The 19,363-nt window shown below is 42.4% G+C and overlaps 1 pseudogene; it reads left to right on the top strand.

Moving 5' to 3' along the window:
* Window positions 1-18,640: 18,640 nt before the first annotated feature.
* On the top strand, window positions 18,641-18,758 carry LOC124559260 (annotated as a pseudogene).
* The last annotated feature ends 605 nt before the right edge of the window (window positions 18,759-19,363 follow it).

Raw genomic sequence — 19,363 nt, 5'->3', positions numbered from 1 at the left:
GCACAGTAAACAAGATTAATATATTTCCAGCAACTTATCATCGAGATCAACAGTCGGCATAATTGTATACTAATGCCTTAAGGCATTGAATTTTGTTGATCTTGATACAGCACTCTTGGTACCTCTAATTTTCAGGGTTCCTTTCATATCCGTTTCCTCTTCAAACCCCCTATTGGTCGGTGTTGAAAACAAATTCCTTACTGAACGATAGGACACCTTTGTTAACATCATCTAAAAAAAAATGGAAATGAGCGTATGGCATCGTTGGCCTGGAGGCCCCATTCGGTGAAGTCCGGCCGCCAAGTGGCAGTCTTAATTCATTCGACGCCACAATGGGCGACTTGCACGTCATGATAGAGGATGAAATGATGTTGAGGACAACACAACACTCAGTCCACGAGCGGAGAAAATCTCCAAATCGACCGGGAATCGAACCCGGGCCCGCTTGCATAGTAGGCAAGCACGTTACCACCCAGCTTTTTCTCTACTGTTCTTTGACTTCGTTAGGAGCGGACGTCCAATGACACCCGTTCAGACTCTTAGCTGATCCGTTCGCGAGTTTTTTTTTATTACATAGGGCAGCTAACTCTCTGCCCGAACACGCTGAGCTACCGTGCCGGCAGCTAAGCAGGCGGACATCTCATCTACAGATTTTCGATAAACTGGCACTTTAGTTGAAATTTCGTTTTCTTACGTTTTCAAATTCTGCAGCTACTCTACCATTCACTGCTTTCCTTGAAATCACTGTAATCTATGTCCCGCGTAGTTTGAAGTGCATAATGTAGTAGGTTATTATCATACGCATCGTGTAAATTGTATCGAGGATCCTTGAAACACGCAAACACCAGTTTCAACAAGTGTGCATTGTCCTATCTTGAATATCCGTAGCTTTTATGTTGCACTGCACAGTCATATTATTGCGGACTTATTCGAAGTCCCCTCTAATTTTTTTTTTATTTTTTACTGTGCTGCGGATGATCTATTATGTATGTTTAGTACCTGGTCCTTGCACAACGATTGTTCCTTTACTATGTCTCACTGGATACGGGCTTTGTGTCTACCTGTCCGACAAGGATGATGAACTACATGGCTCGACATCTGTTTCGGTATCACTTTCACTTGTTAAGCTTAGGATTCTACTCCTATTATACATTGTCCATAACATTTGCCACTTCTTTCTCATTCTGCGAAATTCATTGGGTTCCTTTCTGGCGAAATGCCAACTTCGGAAACTGTTATTGTAGATATAATGCAATATTTCTTTATTTATTGTTGGCATTGCTGTGCCTTGTTTCAACACCACTAGCACTAAGTTACTCGTCGGGTAAACGGTTCAACCTTAGGATCATACTGTGCTCACCATTGGATACCTACAGTCCCACCATCTACTGCAATTAGCAGCCCACATTGTACACTACTGGCCATTGAATTGCTACACCAAGAAGAAATGGAGATGATAAACGTGTATCATTGGACAAATATATTATACTAGAACTGACATGTTATTACATATTCGCGCAATTTGGGTGCACAGATCCTGAGAAATCACTACCCAGAACAACCATCTCTGGCCGTAATGACGGCCTTGATACGCCTGGGCATTGAGTCAAACAGAGCTTGAATGGCGTGTACATGCAGCTTCAACACGATACCACAGTTCATCAAGAGTAGTGACTGGCGTATTGTGACGGGCCAGCTGCTCGAGCAACATTGACCAGACGTTTTCAATTGGTGACAGATCTGGAGAATGTGGTGGCCAGGGCAGCAGTCGAACATTTTCTGTATCCAGAAAAGCCCGTACAGAACCTGCAACATGCGGTCGCGGATTATCCTGTTGAAAGGTTGGGTTTCGCGGGGATCGAATGAAGGGTAGAGCCACGGGTCTTAACACATCTGAAATATAACGTCCACTGTTCAAACTGCCGTCAATGCGAACAAGAGGTGACCGAGACGTGTAACCAGTGGTACCCCATACCATGACGCCGGGTGATACGCCAGTATGGCGATGACGAATACGCGCTTCCAATGTGCGGTCACCGCGATGTCGCCGAACTCGGATGCGACTATAATGATGCTGTAAACAGAACCTGGATACATCCAAAAAAATGACGTGCACCCAGGTTCGTCGTTAAGTACACCATCGCAGGTGCTCCTGTCTGTGATGCAACGTCAAGGGTAATTGCAGCCATGGACTCAGAGCTGATCGTCCATGTTACATGCTGCTGCAAACGTCGCCGAACTGTTCGTGCAGATGGTTGTTGTCTTGCAAACGTGCCCATCTGTTGACTCAGGGATCGAGACGTGGCTGCACGAACCGTTACAGCCCTGCGGATAAGATGCCTGTCATCTCTACCGCTAGTGATACGAGGCCGTTGGGATCCAGAACGGCGTTCCGTATTACCCTCCTGAACCCCCCGATTCCATATTCTGCTAACAGTCGTTGGATCTCGACCAAGGCGAGCAACAATGTCGCGATAGGATAAACCGCAATCGAGCTAGGCTACAATCCGACCTTTATCAAAGTCGGAAACGTGATGAGACGCATTTCTCCTCCTTACACGAGGCATCACAACAACGTTTCACCAGGAAACGCCGGTCAACTGCTGTTTGTGTATGAGAAATCGGTTGGAAACGTCCTTCATGTCAGCACGTTGTAGGTGTCGCCACCGGCGCCAGCCTTGTGTGAATGCTCTGAAAAGCTAATCATTTGCATTTCACAGCATCTTCTTCCTGTCGGCTAAATTTCGAGTCTGTAGCACGTCATCTTCGTGGTGTTGCAATTTTAATGGCCAGTAGTGTAGTTTCACGGCAGACAATACGAGGGGCGTCGAATTGGTAACATAATTCGGCTTCAGCGACCTGGCTCTCAACGGGTTCCTTGTCAGACACAGGGGCGGCCGCCAGCAGCAGATGCCGCCAGCCGACTCCTGGCCAGAGCTCGCTGCCTGGACGTCAGTGCCTCTGTCAGACGCACAGCTAGGCAAGTCCTGGACGCCTCGCTAGCACCATTAACTCCAGACTACCGTGCTATTGCCTGACACTGCGTCGACGTGGTATTGCCGACCACGCAAAGTTGCTGCGCTCTCAAGTTGCGCTGAGTGTAGCAGCTCCTGGATCTTCACGACAGTTCCCGTCACCGTGTGATCGACGGCTGACCACGCCCGCAGAACACGAACGACGTGGACCGACGCCAGTCCGTGCCCCCGGATAAGGACAAGCGCCTGTTAGCTGCTCGAGCTTGTTGGAACAATGAAGAGCTTTCATTAACGCCGTCTATCTTGCTGCAGCCACTTTCCTCCTTCGACGGACCTGCAGCCCTCGCCAACCGCTCTACACTGAGGGACAGGGATACACACACATACTGTTGGCGATAGTATCACGCACAAAATGTATGAAAGGGCAGCGATTTGGCAGACCTGTCATTTGTACTCAGGTGATTCATGTGGAAACTTATCCGACGTGAAAATGTCTGCACAGCTGAGATTAACATACTTTGAACGCGGAATGGTAGTTGGAGCCAGACACATGGGACATTCATATTTGGAAATCGTTCGACGAACGTATCTGTTAGGACACTGCAACCGCGAGTGTCTTTGCTACCAGCACGACACCGCCTGAAGCGCCCCTCCTATCCCCTTCACCATATCAATTGGACCCTAGACGAGTGTAAAACTGTGACCTGGTCAAATTAATCCCAATTTCAGTTGGTCATAAACTATTGTGGGGTTAGAAGGTAGTGCAGACCCCACGAAGCCGTGGACACAAGTTTCAACAAAGCACTGTGCAAGCTGATGGTGGCTTCATAATGGTGTGTGCTGTGGTTAGATGGGATGGACTGTGTCCTCTGGTCCAACTCGACCGATCATTGGCTGGAAATGGTTATGTTCAGCTACTTGGAGACCATTTTCACCCATATTCCCAAAAAAACGATGAAATTTTTATGTTTGACAATCCAGCGTGTCACCAGGCCACAACTGTCCGCGTCTGGTATGAAGAACATTCTGGACAATTCGAAAGAATGATTTTGCCACCTACGTCGTATGAACCCTTTCCAACATTTATGGGACATAATCGAGAGGTCAGTTCGAGCACAAAATACTGCACCAGCAACACTTCCGCAATTATGGACGGCTATGGAGGCAACATTGCTCAATATTTCTGCAGAGGAATTCCAGCGACTTGTTGAGTCCATACCACGTCGAGTTGCTGCACTACACTGGGCAAAAGGAGGTTTGACACGGTATTAAAAGGTATCCCTTGACTTCTGTCAGCTAGTGTAAGCAGGAGAGACGAAAGCCATCCTGTTAAACTGAAGAACGGCTTTTCTAACGCTCAGACAGGCTTACATCTACATACGACGTGTGTGAGAAGAGTAAAGGAACTGATATTTTTATCCATAGAGCCTTTGACATCTATTTAAGACATGTGTCAATTTCGGAAAAATAAAAAAAAGTCACGATGACTCAGATCAGGAGTATAGGGGAGAACAATTGTGGCCTGGTGACATGGTGGATTGTCATATACAATAATTTCATCATGGTGGATTGTTATTCACAAAAATTTCATCGTTGTTCAGGAATATGGCTGAAAATGGCCTCTAAGTAGCGGAACACAACCATTTCCAGTCAATGATAGGTTCAGCTGGACCAAAAGTCCCAGTCCATTCCATGTAAACACAACCCATTATGGAGCCACCACCGGTTTGCGCAGTGTCTTCTTCAAACTTGGAACACAACAAGAATGCCTAATGAGCTCAAAAATCCCGTGAGGGAAGTGGCCATGTGATATGGGGCGTTGCCATGATGCAGCATTCACTTGTCTCTAATGTCTAGTCTCACTCGATGCACTCTTTTCCTGAGCCTTTCAAGGTCATCCTTGCACAGCGCTTGGTTGACAGTTTGTCCTGGAGAAACAACTTTGGTCTGGTCTCACAAAAGCTCGTATACGCTCGACGTTTTGTTGATTTTTGAAGTTGAGGGTCATCCTGAACGAGGGTCCTATTCAACGTGTTCTCGGCCTTCCAAGAATGATTTGTGGCAGCGGAAAACTTGTGCACTTGATAAGGAACTTTTCAGACATCACACTCGCAGATTCCCCAAGTTTAACACAAAGCTTGATGGCATAACGTTGTTCTAACTTCCGCTGTCCCATTTTCGTAACACACAACAAAAGTGCAACTTCACTGATGGCGGTCGTTCTGCAGTCAACTTGAAACGCCAGTTATTTAAATTTTCTCGCGAAAAGATGTCTTCTTCCGTCCGGGGATTCCAATTTCTCTTTACATATCATCTTCGTAATACTTGCGTGCAGACCGAATGACCCGTTAACAAATTTAGCAGCACGCCTCAGAATTGCCTCGATGCTTTCTTTCAGTTCTACGCGATGACGGTCCTAACACTCAAGTAGTGCTCAAGAATGGGTCGCGCTACTGTTGTACACGCAGTCTCCTTTACATCAACCACACTTTTCTAAAATTTTCCCAACAAAGCGAAGCCGTCTTTTCCGTTACCGTCCTTGCGTGCTCGTTCCATTTCATACTGCATTGTAACGTTACATATTTAATCGACGTGTCGGTGTCAAGCAACACACTACTATGCTGTATTCGAACAATACCACATTTGGTTTCCTACTCTTCTGCATTAACTTCCATTTTTCTATATTTAGAGCAAGCTGCCATTCGTCATACCATCTATAAATTTTACCTACATCGTCTCGTATCCTCCTGCACTCAGTCAGCGACGACTCCTTCCCGTGAACCACAGTATCATCAGCAAAAAGTCGCAGATTGCCGCTCACTCTGTATATAGAGAATGTTAACGGTTCCATGACACTTCCCTGGTGGTCCCCTGCCGATACCCTTGCTTCTGCTGAAAAGTCGCAATCGAGGACAATGTACTGGATTGTATTACTTAAGAAGTCTTGGAACCATCGCACATCTGGCAACCTAATGTGTATGCTCGTCGAATGATTTCTGGAAATATAGGAATATTGAATCTTCCTGTTAACCTTTCATCCACGATTTGCAGAACATCATTACTGAACAGGCCGCTACGGCTTCTATAATATTTGCAGCAGTTATTGAAGTCAAACCTGTATACCCCAAAGTCGTCAAATATGTCATATGCATGTTACATAAATTTTTAGTGGGTTGTTAACTTGGAAAAGTCCAACATTAGGTTTTCTAAATCATTTCTCCTTTTGCTGGGACATATTACCGTGATATTCCACTGGATTGGTTTCCATTCTTTCTTTACTACTTCCTGAGTGACTGTGCGTTTCTATAATATTTACTTTTTGTTTCTTTAGCCTATTTACGGGCGCATAACGTAATTAGCAGAAAAATCATTGGATATTCTAGTTCGCTTTGAAATATTGAATAATTTACGCATTTCAGAGTCGGTCAAGGGTAATCAAAAGAGCCGGTGAATCACTGGTGTGAAAAAGGCTCTTACATATCGTGGTCGATGGCAGGTATTGGCATTGAACACAAGATAAGTGCATGTACATTTTCTGAAAATCGACTATTTACGTTTTCTGTTAACCTGCTAAAAGGTGAGCTCTACGCAGTTAAGTAGTTCTCTTTTTCTACCTCTTTAGTAAAGGTATTGTGGTTGCATGCTGCCTATTGCTACAGCAAATATTTTAACCCCATTACTGTCACCTTCTACCAATAACAAAAGAACGTTGACATATCGTCTACAATAAGCAAACAGTTTCTCCTTTTAGAGGTGGAGACCAGGCAAAAAATGATATCCTAAGTCTTCCGCAAAAGTGTTTGATGCAATATCAGCCAGACTTATGCATCCCAATATCATCCTTTTTTTCACATATTTTGACATTGAAACAAAGTCTGCATATTCCGCAGTACTATTTTATTATGGGTTAGCGGGTTACGTCTTATAATTTCAGTTGTTTCTTTTATTGGCTTCACTGCGACTTTACTACAGAGATCTTCTACACTGAGACGTGTTAGCGTCACGTTACTTCATATTGGTATATCCTTGATCGCATTTGCAAGCCCAGAACTGTTTTAATCCCCTAACAGGTACTGAAAGTGTAAACCGCTTTAAGTTTGCTATTAAGAAGACTTAATTATTTTATAGTTTGGTTATATCATGTTGTATTTTAACTTTAGATCCAACAAAGTTGGGAAATTTCATTATTCATCATTTTAAGCTAGTTATTTTCAAGAAGAAATTGGAAAATATCTATTTTTTTACGTAGATCTGTTTGGAACTCCATAATCTAGTCTCTGTGAACTATTACGTTTTCTTCAAATACGTTTTCTATCTTCATAATATTTTTATTTATTTATTTAATCTGATCAGATCACAGCTATCTTAACATATTATTTGTTTAAGCTGATCAGATCGTAGTCACATTCACATATTTCTCTAATTTGTTCTAATGACCATTGTCTTCTCTTTCCCTAACTTTTGATTAAGATTTTTTTTAATACGACTCTTGTGATAACACCTTTAGAACAGCTATGCTTACGAGATAAAGCTTTATTGATTTTAACTGTTATGTCCGCATTTTCGGTTTTCGTTATTTTTGCTGCTTCACAAGCAACATTTGTCTGCAATGTGGTTGGCTTCATATATTTCTTATTAAGTTTTAAAAATGGCTGCTTGGTTCAGTCACCATTTCTAAATTAAAATTGAAACAAATGAGCCCTCGGTCACAACTATTTTTAGTCTTACTGAACAAGTTTCAACACTTCTAAGAGTGTCTTCATCAGAATTAAAACAATTAAAATGGCCTATAACATAGTTACAAATTTGTAGGAAAAGACATTTTTTATATAAAAAGTGTAAGTACTGACTAACAGTAAAAGACAGAGGCAGTGCTTAACATGCCACGTATAAAATATGTGACCTGTTAATTATTTTATATGTGACATGTAAGTACTGCCTCTGTCTTTCATTGTTAGTCAGTACTTACACTTTTTATATAAAAAATGTGTTTTCCTATAAATTTGTAACTATATTATAGGCCATTTTAATTGTAATTCAGATGAAGGCACTCATAGAAGTGTTGAAACCTGTTCAATAGGACTAAAAATAATTGTGACTGAGGGCTCATTTGTTTCAATTTTTTTATTTTCTTATTACGGTTTGGAGTGATATTATTTTGTAAATCTTTATTCAGCATAATATTTTCGCCATCATTCAGTTCCTTACGTGTTATGTTAGCTATCCTGTCAGGAGCACCGCCACAGTGAGACAGAGGACTTCCTCAGACATGTAGAGATCTTCTATACATTCGTTTTTGCGAAGATCTGTTCCTGATGAATTTCGCACGAAATGACGGAAGCTCATAAATAGGAGATTTCTGTACACCCCATTACTAATCGTAGTTCGAGAATGGATCAATATGTTAGCCAGAGAGACGCCGGGCAATTACACAAATTATGCAGACCAATTAAACGTGTGGCTGTGCATAAATTGGCATAAATAGTATATGGCATATATGCCCCACGGTTCACTAGAAACGATCGGCTTATTCGGTTATATTTTTCTGTTCACTGTTGTTCTGTTCCCCAGTTTAATGAAAGAAATACAACTACATTCTATAAATACTGTAGTAAAATTATAAATCCAGTTCATAGCACGAATCATTTTGTCTCATCATTAACTATATGTTGCCTGAAATAGACCCAAGTAGCAAAGCTAGTTTCATATAGATTAAAGTTACACAATTCTCGTGTGCCTCTCTGACCTTCTAAAGCTCTTAGCAGCTTTTATATGTGTCTATTTTCATTAGCACTATTTCTGCTAGCTGAAATGCTATTGTATTTTTATCGCCGTATTGTTTGAATACTGATCATCTACGTTGATATTCGTGACTGTTTGTTTGCAACGTTTGACCTGTGCACTTTAGAACAACTGATTCGTTAAGAGCTCAAACAGCGCTTTATTTGTGAAAGCCATCGTCATTACAATTAGCACGAATATACTAACTACCACACATAAATTCTGTAACCAAAGATTCCTCTTCCTCCTTGTCATCATCATCATCATCATCATCATCATCATCACCATCATCACCATCATCATCATCGGCCCTTTAATATACAAGTCTGGGTCAAAGTCTACTCCAAACCTCTCCATGTAATACAATATTCAGCTATACTCTCTCACGTTAATCTCTTGCCTGATATTTCTTTATCTTTACGTCCAGTCGCTGTTTTCGACTGCCTTACGTATAAAAACTCAACATACTTGATGAGACGTCATTGCTAGTTTGTGACATATTCTTATCGATGTATTAGTTATACATTCTGTTAGTTTTATTGTAACTGATGTTCAGGCCAACTTTGAAACTTGTAGCAGTTAGTTTCACAATTTTTTTTAAATATTTATCTTGCTAGAGAAAAATACCACAGTGCATTCAGCAAAAAAGGTGGTTCATCTATATTCTAGTATTCCGATTTTTTCTATCGTTGTTGTCGTCATCAGTCCAAAGACTGATTTTACGCAGCTCTCCACGCTAGTCTATCCTGTGCAACACTCTTTGTTTCTGCATATCTACTGAAATCTACATCGGTATTGACCTGCTAACTGTATTCAAGTCTTGGTTTCCCCTCTACAATAGTTCCACACTTCTTTCCATTATCAAACTGACACCACCTTCACGCCCCAGGACATGTCGCATAAAACAGACACATTCTTGTAATCAAATTGTGCCACAAAATTATTTCTGGCCCATTTCGATTGAGTACCTTTGCACTGGTTATTAACTGCCCATCTACTCTTTTACATTCCCTTGTGACACCAAATCTCAAAAGCTTCTGTTCTCTTCTTGTGTGAACCTTCAGAAAAGAGTGTGTAACATTTAAATTTGCAACCATTTTTAACAAGTTTCTCTGTTTCACAAATGCTTTCCCTGCTGTTTCCAGTCTCCATTTTATATCCTCTTTACTTCTATCATCATCCATTATGTCACTGCCCGAGCAGCAAAACTCACATACTACTTTTAGTGTGGTATTTCCCAGTTTAATTCGCTCAGCCACGCCTCATTTAATTCAATGTTGTTCCATTAACCTCGTTTCACATTTATTGACCTTTATCTCGTAACCTCTTTCCAAGGCACTATCCATTTTCTGAGAATTTAAGTGTGGAGCACAGCATTTTATGGTAGTGAGACATGGGCTGCGGAAAAACCCGAAGACAAGAGAATCGATGCATTTGAGATGGATGCTACAGAAGGATTTTGAAAATTAGTTGGAATGATAAGGTAAAAACTGAGCAGGTTCTCCGGAGAATCGGCGAGGAAACGAATATATGAAAAACACGAGAAGAAGGGACAGAATGATAGGACATCTGTTAAGACATCAGGGAATAACCTCTATGGTACTAGAGCGAACTGTAGAGGGTAAAAGCTGTAGCAGAAGACAGAGATTTGAATACACCCAGCAAATAATTGAGGACGTAGGTTGCAATTGCTATTCTGAGATGAAGATGTTGGCACATGAGAGGGATCGTGGTGGACCGCATCAAACCATTCAGATGACTGATGACTCAAAAACAAAATCCATTAACATCAAATGCTCATCCCACGCCGTCTGAACAATATTACAACGGCAAATCTTGAAGTTTTACTTTATTAGGAAAATATGAGGGCTGTAGTTTCTGTCTGCTGTCAGACGTTGGTAATACTTAGTAAGGGCATTTTGACTAATGTTACAACGTCGGATCAACCATTCAATATCTTTCATAACGATTTACACCTCATATGTTGTTTTCCACCGTTGTTTATTATCTTAGCTTTTGTTACACATATCTTGAGGTCAAAATCTTTGTCTATCTTTTCTAAATACTGCAGATGGTCCTCTAAGCAGCTAAAACTAATGCAGTATAATAGACAGGGTCGACCATAAACCAGTTGTCGAAAATGCGTTTCATTTCATAATCTAAGCAAACGAAAATACACATTTATTGTCAACACGGAAATACATATAGAGTTCAATTAACCTAAAAGAGATTATCAAAGTGGTGCCATCTTGTTCTAAGCAAACATTCCCTCTTTTTTCAACAATGATTTACAAATTTTGTCGCAAATCTTTTGGCATTGTAAGTTTTCAAACTCAGATTGGATTCCTTCCTTAAATTTATCATCACGAAACTTGACGGAATGAACCTCACTTTTTAGTACACCTCAGAAAAATCCATGGGCGTGATGTTTGAGGATCGTGGAGGTCATCCAATAGTACCCCGTCAGCCAATCCATTCAGTAAAGTTTACACGTAGGAAGTCTCTCACAGTAACTCTATAAAGCGGGGGTGCTCCGTCTTGTTCCCATGACAGCTTTTCCTTGACCGGCTTAAGATGTTCAAAAAGAGGACCATTTTCAACTTCTGGCAACATTTCTTGAAGCATGTTGTGAGGGTACGAGATTAACCAAGTATTTTGTAGTCAAAGATTGGAAATAAATAGTTTCGTTGAGTAGAAGTATAATCTCTTACTAATTTTGAATATAAATGAACAAGGTTTATTAGTAAATTACATGCAGTTTCGTTACTCAGAATAATCATTCAGAATATAAAGCTTTAATTATTATGTAAAAAGATTTATTAGGTGACGAGTCCTGTTTTATGTATTTTATTATTTGTGTGATGCATTCCCCCTGGTTTCAGTGCCGGTGGAAGAGAGTTGAAGTGTAACTGGTATTTTGATGGGTAAAGTAGTAAAAGGCAATAAAAAGTCTTCTGCGCCAGCCACGCTGTCAAGGAATGCCAGTGACCAGAAGCTTACATCAGTAATGTATATATGCATGTATGTATTGAAAAAACACTTGTTATTAGTTACCCAGAAGGTCTTCTGTAACAAGACACTTGTCATCTAATAGGTGTTGCATTTAAAGGTGAAATAAAAGCCTTAACAGATCGTAGTTCCTGAGTCCTGGTTTTTAGTAATAATTAAGTTATTCTACAGACAAAAAGAATATTTAACAATTCGGCAGTTCGCAGACTACTTCGCGATGAAGATCACAAAGAGACAACTTAAAATATAAACGAATCCTCGCAATATCTAGGTAACTTATAGAACTGATAGTATCGTTGAAAAATGATTCCCGATTAGCTCACCCCTCAACATCTCTGCCCATACAGTCATGCCAGGAGAGTTTGTCTCCATCGCCACATGGAAATTCGTAGAAACCCAGAAGATACGATGTGTCCGCTAACTCTGCCTGTCGCTTCGTCGCTCCACAGAATGCTTTTTGAAAACTCTGGATCTGCTTCTTGTGGGGTTGTGTATAACTCGCAGAATTCCATATATCTATTCTGATCATCTTCATTTAGGCCTTGAAGTGAAGTAGACATATATGGTCTCAACTTCAGCTTTTTCTGAATCCATCGTAGGCTTGGTCTAGCTATTTTATTCTCATGGACGCATTTCTTTGAGAATTAGTCGGTGACTGCACAACATATCGCCCGACGGCATTAAGACTTTCTTCGTTAGTTCTGGCTTTGGCACACCCGGACACCGAGCGAGGTGGCGCAGTGGTTAGACACTGGACTCGCATTCGGGAAGACGACGGTTCAACCCCGCGTCCGGCCATCCTGATTTGGGTTTTCCGTGATTTCCCTAAATCACTCCAGGCAAATGCCGGGATGGTTCCTCTGAAAGGGCACGGCCGACGTCCTTCCCCATCCTTCCCTAATCCGATGAGACCGATGACCACGGTGTCTGGTCTCCTTCCCCAAACAACCAACCAACCAACACCCGAACAAGGAAGCTCCGCTTACGTTATCCATCTGACCATCTCCATCGGAAACAATTGCCGCTAGTACCATGTTTCCCAACCATAGCAACGTGCTCCACAGATATGTTACCTGTGGGATTACTGAAATGACTGAATGACAGATTTGTTTTTCAGAGAACACGTCACCACAAACTTGTGACACATATTTTTACAAAGTAACTTAGAAATACATAAAATTAAACTACACACAAAATAGATATGTTTGTAAAGGAAAATCAGTACTATTTTAATATCCAAATAATTCAGAAACAATATTTTTGTCATTTTCTGAGTCCCGGTCCCGTTAAAGACTACATCCATTTTGAGTGCGATTATCGTTTTGAGCACAGTACACATTGGAAATACTGAGAACGACGATAGGTGCGGAGTACGTGATCTACCTCTTCCCCCTATTATTTGCAAATTCAGGTGATACGTCTGGCACAGATACTTCTGCACTCTTCGTAAGTTGTGCCTTAACGGTATTCTAATGTTATGCCTTAACGGTTAACTAGTAATCTATCGGTAGATAACAGGAAAAGTATTTCTTGTAAAAATGGCAGTATGACCGTAGGACAATTTCTAAGCTCTAACTAGAAAGGTCGACTAGTTGACTGGCTACAATAAATTACTCGGTGTGTTAGAATTTACGTACACATGAGCCTCCCAACTCCTTAAGAAATGTCCGCAGCTGGTGGTCTCGCAGTCGCATTCTCCCTTCCCGAATGCGGGGTCCCGGGTTCGATTCCTGACGGGGTCAGGGATTTTCACCTGCCTCGAAATGACTGGGTGTTTGTGTTGTCCTCATCATTTCATCATCATTCATGACAGCGGCGAGAGTGGACTGAGCAAAGGTTGGGAATTTGGACGGGCGCTGATAACTACGAAGTTGAGGGTCCCTCAAATGAAAAATTATCATATCCTTAAGAAATGTTGTTTGGCTTTGGTTGGTCGTAGCCATTTGTTTCCGTTAAACTGTTTACTTGGTTCTCTCTCTTCCAGATCTTCTCCTGACTTTCGTTTGCGTAGCCGTTTGTTTCCGTTAAATTGTTTATTCGCTTCTCTTTCGCTGGTTTACCGGCAGCGTAGAACTGGAGTTCCCTGTACGTATCAAAATATTAATAGCGTGGCCGATGTCCGTCGGAAACCGCAGAGTTTACAGAGAAAACATGTTGCGAAATGTGCTCCCTGGAATTCGAGGGCGTAACTGGCGACGGGAGCACGAGATGGAATTACGCGCGAGCTTTGCATACATTATCAAGTATTGAAAACGTACGCCCGCGCGAGTGTTTGCCCCCGGCGTGCGCTTCACGCCCTCTCGAGATGTAGGAGCGGTTGCCTGACTGTCCGGGGCAGCTCGCTGCGGCCGGCTGGCTGACTAGTCGGCTCCGCAGAATTCCGGTGGCCCGTGGCTGGCGCTTTTCTCACGGAGCCTTCCGTTACTTGCTACTCGCCTGACCGCAGCCATCTGATTAACCCGCCGCAGCCGAGTTCCCTCTTACTCCACGCGCACTAGCAGCAACGAGTGGGAGAGAGAAAATAAGGTCGAGGTCCTCGCATTTGCATAGGCCTGCTTCCCAGGTAGTCGCCGGCTGTAGTCTCGAGGGAGCCCGCCGGCTCGCACAGGCTGCGGCCGTCAAAGCAGTCCGCAGTGGAGCGCCTCGCGGCAGAATCGAGAACCTTCCACCGCAGCAGAAAGTCAGCTTGCTCTACAGAGGTTCTTCTTTCTTTTAGGGACAAGATTATGTTACCTGCGAAGTATCGTTTCCATAGAAAAAGTTTTACTGCTGTGAACGTACAGCCTATGTTCGACTGCTTTTTTAGGGGTCCGTACTTAGGTCGGAAAGAAGGGAATCCTGTAACATCGGTTTGTTGCAGGATTCTCTAACATATTCTCTGTTCGAATACAATGAATTTCATTGAGACAGAGAAGTTGCTGTCCATGCATCAACACGGCTTTAGAAAGCATCGCTCCTGCGAAACGCACCTCGCCCTTTTTTCACATGATATCTTGTGAACCATGGATGATGGGTATCAGACGGATGCCATATTCCTTGACTTCCGGAAAGCGTTTGACTCGCTGCCCCACTGCAGACTCCTAACTAAGGTACGAGCATATGGGATTGGTTCCCAAGTATGTGAGTGCCTCGGAGACTTCTTAAGTAATAGAGACCAGTACGTTGTCCTCGATGGTGAGTGTTCATCGGAGGTGAGGGTATTATCTGGAGTGCCCCAGTGAGGTGTGGTAGGTCCGCTGTTGTTTTCTACCTACATAAATGATCTTTTGGATAGGGTGGATAGCAATGTGCGGCTGTTTGCTGATGATGCTGTGGTGTACGGGTAGGTGTCGTCGTTGGGTGACTGTAGGAGGAGGATACAATATGACTTGGACAGGATTTGTGATTGGTGTAAGGAATGGCAGCTAACTCTAAATATAGATAAATGTACATTAATGCAGATGAATAGGAAAAAGAATCCTGTGACGTTTGAATACTCCTTTAGTAGTGTAGCGCTTGACACAGTCAGGTCGATTAAATATTTGGGAATAACACTGCACCGCGATATGAAGTGGGACAAGCATGTATTGGCAGTTATGGGGAAGTCGGATAGTCGTCTTCGGTTCGTTGGTAGAATTTTGGGAAGATGTGGTTCACCTGTGAAGGAGACCGCTTATAAAACACTAATACGACCTATTCTTGAGTACTGCTCGAGCATTTGGGATCCCTTACAGGTCGGATTGAGGGAGGACATAGAAGCAGTTCAGAGGCAGGCTGCTAGATTTGTTACTGGTAGGTTTGATCATCACGCGAGTGTTACGGAAATGCTTCAGGAACTCGGGTGGAAGTCTCTGGAGGAAAGGAGGCGTTCTTTTCGTGAATCGCTACTGAGGAAATTTAGAGAACCAGCATTTGAGGCTGACTGCAGTACAATTTTACTGCCGCCAACTTACATTTCGCAGAAAGACCACTAAGATAAGATAAGAGAGATTAGGGCTCGTACAGAGGCATATAGGCAGTCATTTTTCCCTCGTTCTGTTTGGGAGTGGAACAGAGAGAGAAGATGCTAGTTGTGGTACGAGGTACCCTCCGCCACGAACCGTATGGTGGACTGTGGGGTATGTATGTAGATGTAGATGTAGGACCACTTTGTTATTCGTCTGCCTGACCCCCTGTTAAGACCCCTTTTTTATCAGGATTGGATAGAGGAGTCAATTTAAAATTTATGTCAAATAGTAAGTTATATTTCCATGGCGATGTAAAACATGTTCTAAGTCAATGAAATCAAAAGATACGGGCATTTATGTCACATGTCTTGATACGAGGGCCATTCGGAATGTAACGTCCGATCGGTCGACAAATGGAAACCTCTGAGAAAATCAAAATCGTTTTATTTTCAACAGTTAGCTGCACCTTCCAGCTACGTCTCTACGTAGTAGCCGCTCCACTTAAACATCTGTCGTAGCATTGTACCAACGTTCTTTTACCTTCGTCATTGAAGACAGCCGCCTGTGCTTCCGGCTATTCTCTACGTTTCTGTCCCAAAATGTTATCTTCAGAGACAGCGGTTCATGTGAGTAGAGATGAAAGCCAGGGGGAGCCAAATATGGGCTTTATTGTGGATAATCAAACACATCCCATCGACACGCTGCAAGAGCATGGAAAAGCATGGCTGCTATGCTATGTGGGCTACATCACATCAGGCAAAATCTTTCACCTGGGCTTCATACTTGGCGGGAGACACTATTATCTAGGCGTCTTTACGTGCTCATTGTGAGCTCAGAACTGAAACGAGCTACGTGATGCTATCGACGGGCTTACTAGGAGACACTGCCCAACACATCTGTGCAGATCTTCATCGGATTTTCGCTGTGGTTTCCATTTAGTGCCCGATCGGACCTTACTTTTCGAATAGCCCTTGTACTTAAAAACTCACTCATAAAAATCTGTAGTGTACTTCCCGTTGACCTAGAACCATGAAATTTGACAAGCAGCAAAATTTCATAGCACAAGTGAAGGAAAAAATCGGAGAACTGTTAACTTATAATTATATGACACTTCTTGTCCGTCTGTCTGTTTGTCCGTCTGTTAAGGACCCCCTGTGTCCTTAGGAACGGTTAGGGTCATCACGTTGCAATGTATGGCAAATAAAAATGTCTACGGTCCCTTGGCGGGGTAAATAATTAAGCTTCTAAGTCAGTGCAATCAACAGATACGGCCATTTATGACAGATATTTTTATAATCGCAAATTTGTTCATAAAAATCTATGAATTAAATTTCTGTGTACACGATTCAGTTTGTGCGGAACCGTCAGAGCGCAAGTCCTATTCGTACTTGTCTGTTTTTTTCTTTTTTCGCAGATTTAATACCATCAGACACCTGATCGTCTATCGTAAGGCTCACAGGCACTGACACGATGATAACGATGAGCCATGCCCAAAACTCGTAAATGAATAAAATAATAACACTAAGGGAACTACTGTTATTAGTGCCAAAAAGCTGTGGAAAAGACATGCTCAGTACAGATACCTTTTGTCGAAATTGTCCTACTCAATTTCATGCAGCAATACGTGGTAATTTGGATCCAAATGGTACAAAATAAGCATGAATTTGAATCGGTGGGAGTGCTCACCAATCTCTGATGCAAAAAAAGAACAAAATAATTATTTCAAATCAACATGGTTCCAGTCCACTATGAACAATGCTTATCCAGTTAGTTTTTCCACCGTGGATATCGTAAAGAGACAAACGCACTGGTTCACGTAAAGCATCACGAGTACAAAGCGAAAAGTTTCCTCTTTCTTTGAAAATGAGGTCTTTTACTAAATATTTAATCAAGTGAACATCTGCAACTGAGGAATATATTTACAGAATAAAAATCCGCTTCAGTTGTCAGTAATTTCTTAATTTATTCAACGGCCAGTCTCGAAGCTTCATGTTCAGATACCACCAATTTCTCTTTCTTTTTTTTTTCTTTTTTCGTTAGTCTTCTGACTGGTTTGATACGGCCCGCCACAAATTCCTCTCCTGTGCTAACCTCTTCATCTCAGAGTATCGCTTGCAACCTACGTCCTCAATTATTTGCTGGATGTATTCCAATTTCTGTATTCTTCTACAGTTTTTGCACTCTACAGTTCCCTCTAGTACCATTGAAGTCATTCCCTCATGTCTTAACGGATGTCCTCTCATCTTGTCCATTCTCCTTATCAGTTTTTTCACACATGTTCCTTTCCTCTCCGATTCTACACAGAACCTCCTCATTACTTACCTTATCAGTCCACCTAGTTTTCAAGATTCGTCTGTAGCACCACATCTCAAATGCTTCGACTCTCTTCTGCTCCGGTTTTTTCACAGTACACGTTTCACTACCATATAATGCTGTACTCCACACGTACATTCTCAGAAATTTATTCCTCAAATTAAGGCCGGTATTTGATATTAGTAGACTTCTCATGGCCAGGAATGCCCTTTTTGCCATTGCTAGTCTGATGTCCTTCTTGCTCCGTCCGTCATTAGTTATTTTACTGCCTAGTTAACAGAATGCCTTAACTTCATCTATTTCGTAACCGTCAATCCTGATGTTAAGTTTCTCGCTGTTCTCATTTCTACTACTTCTCATTACCATCGTCTTCCTTCGATTTACTCTCAACCCATACTCTGTGCTCATTCTGTTCATTCCGTTCAGCAGATCCTGTAATTATTCTTCACTTTCACTCAAGATAGCAATGTCATCAGCGAATCGCATCATTGCTATCCTTTCACCTCGAATTTTAATTCCACTCCTGAACCTTTCCTTTATTTCCATCATTGCTTCCTCGATATACAGATTGAACAGTAGGGGTGAAAGGCTACATTCGTGTCTTACATTCTTTTTAATAGGAGCACTTCGTTCTTAGGCAACGGCCATGCCGCAGTGGATACACCGGTTCCCGTCAGATGACCGAAGTTAAGCGCTGTCGGGCGTGGCCGGCACTTGGATGGGTGACCATCCGGGCCGTCATGCGCTGTTGCTATTTTTCGGGGTGCACTCAGCCTCGTGATGCTAATTGAAGAGCTACTCGACCGAATAGTAGCGGCTCCAGTCAACGAAAACCATCATAACGACTAGTAGAGCAGGTGCTGATCACACGCCCCTCTTATCCGCATCCTCAGCTGAGGATGACACGGCGGTCGGATGGTCCCGATGGGCCACTTGTGTCCTGAAGACGGAGTGCAGTGCAGTGCACGTCGTTCTTGGTCGTCCACTCTTATTATTACCTCTTGGCTGTTGTGCATATTGCACAAGACCTGTCTCTCCCTATAGCTTAGCCATACTTTTCTCAGATTTTCGAACATCTTGCATCAGTTTACATTGTCGAACGCTTTTTCTAGGTAGATAAATCCTATGAACGTGTCTTGAGTTTTCTTTAGTCTTTCTTCCATTATTAACCGCAACGTCAGAATTGCCTCTCTCGTGCCTTTACTTTTCCTAAAGCCATCTAGTGCATCCTCAATTTTCTTTTCATTTCTTCTGTATATTATTCTTGTAAGCAACTTAGATGCATGAGCTGTTAAGCTGATTCTGCGATAAGTCTCGCACTTGTCAGCTCTGGCCGTCTTCGGAGTTGTGTGGGTGATG

Source organism: Schistocerca americana, chromosome 1 (genome assembly GCF_021461395.2).
Source record: "Schistocerca americana isolate TAMUIC-IGC-003095 chromosome 1, iqSchAmer2.1, whole genome shotgun sequence".
In the NCBI taxonomy this organism is placed as follows: Eukaryota; Metazoa; Arthropoda; class Insecta; order Orthoptera; family Acrididae; genus Schistocerca; species Schistocerca americana.
The sequence above is the reverse complement of the archived record's forward strand: the minus strand, read 5'-3'. Positions and strand labels throughout refer to the sequence as shown.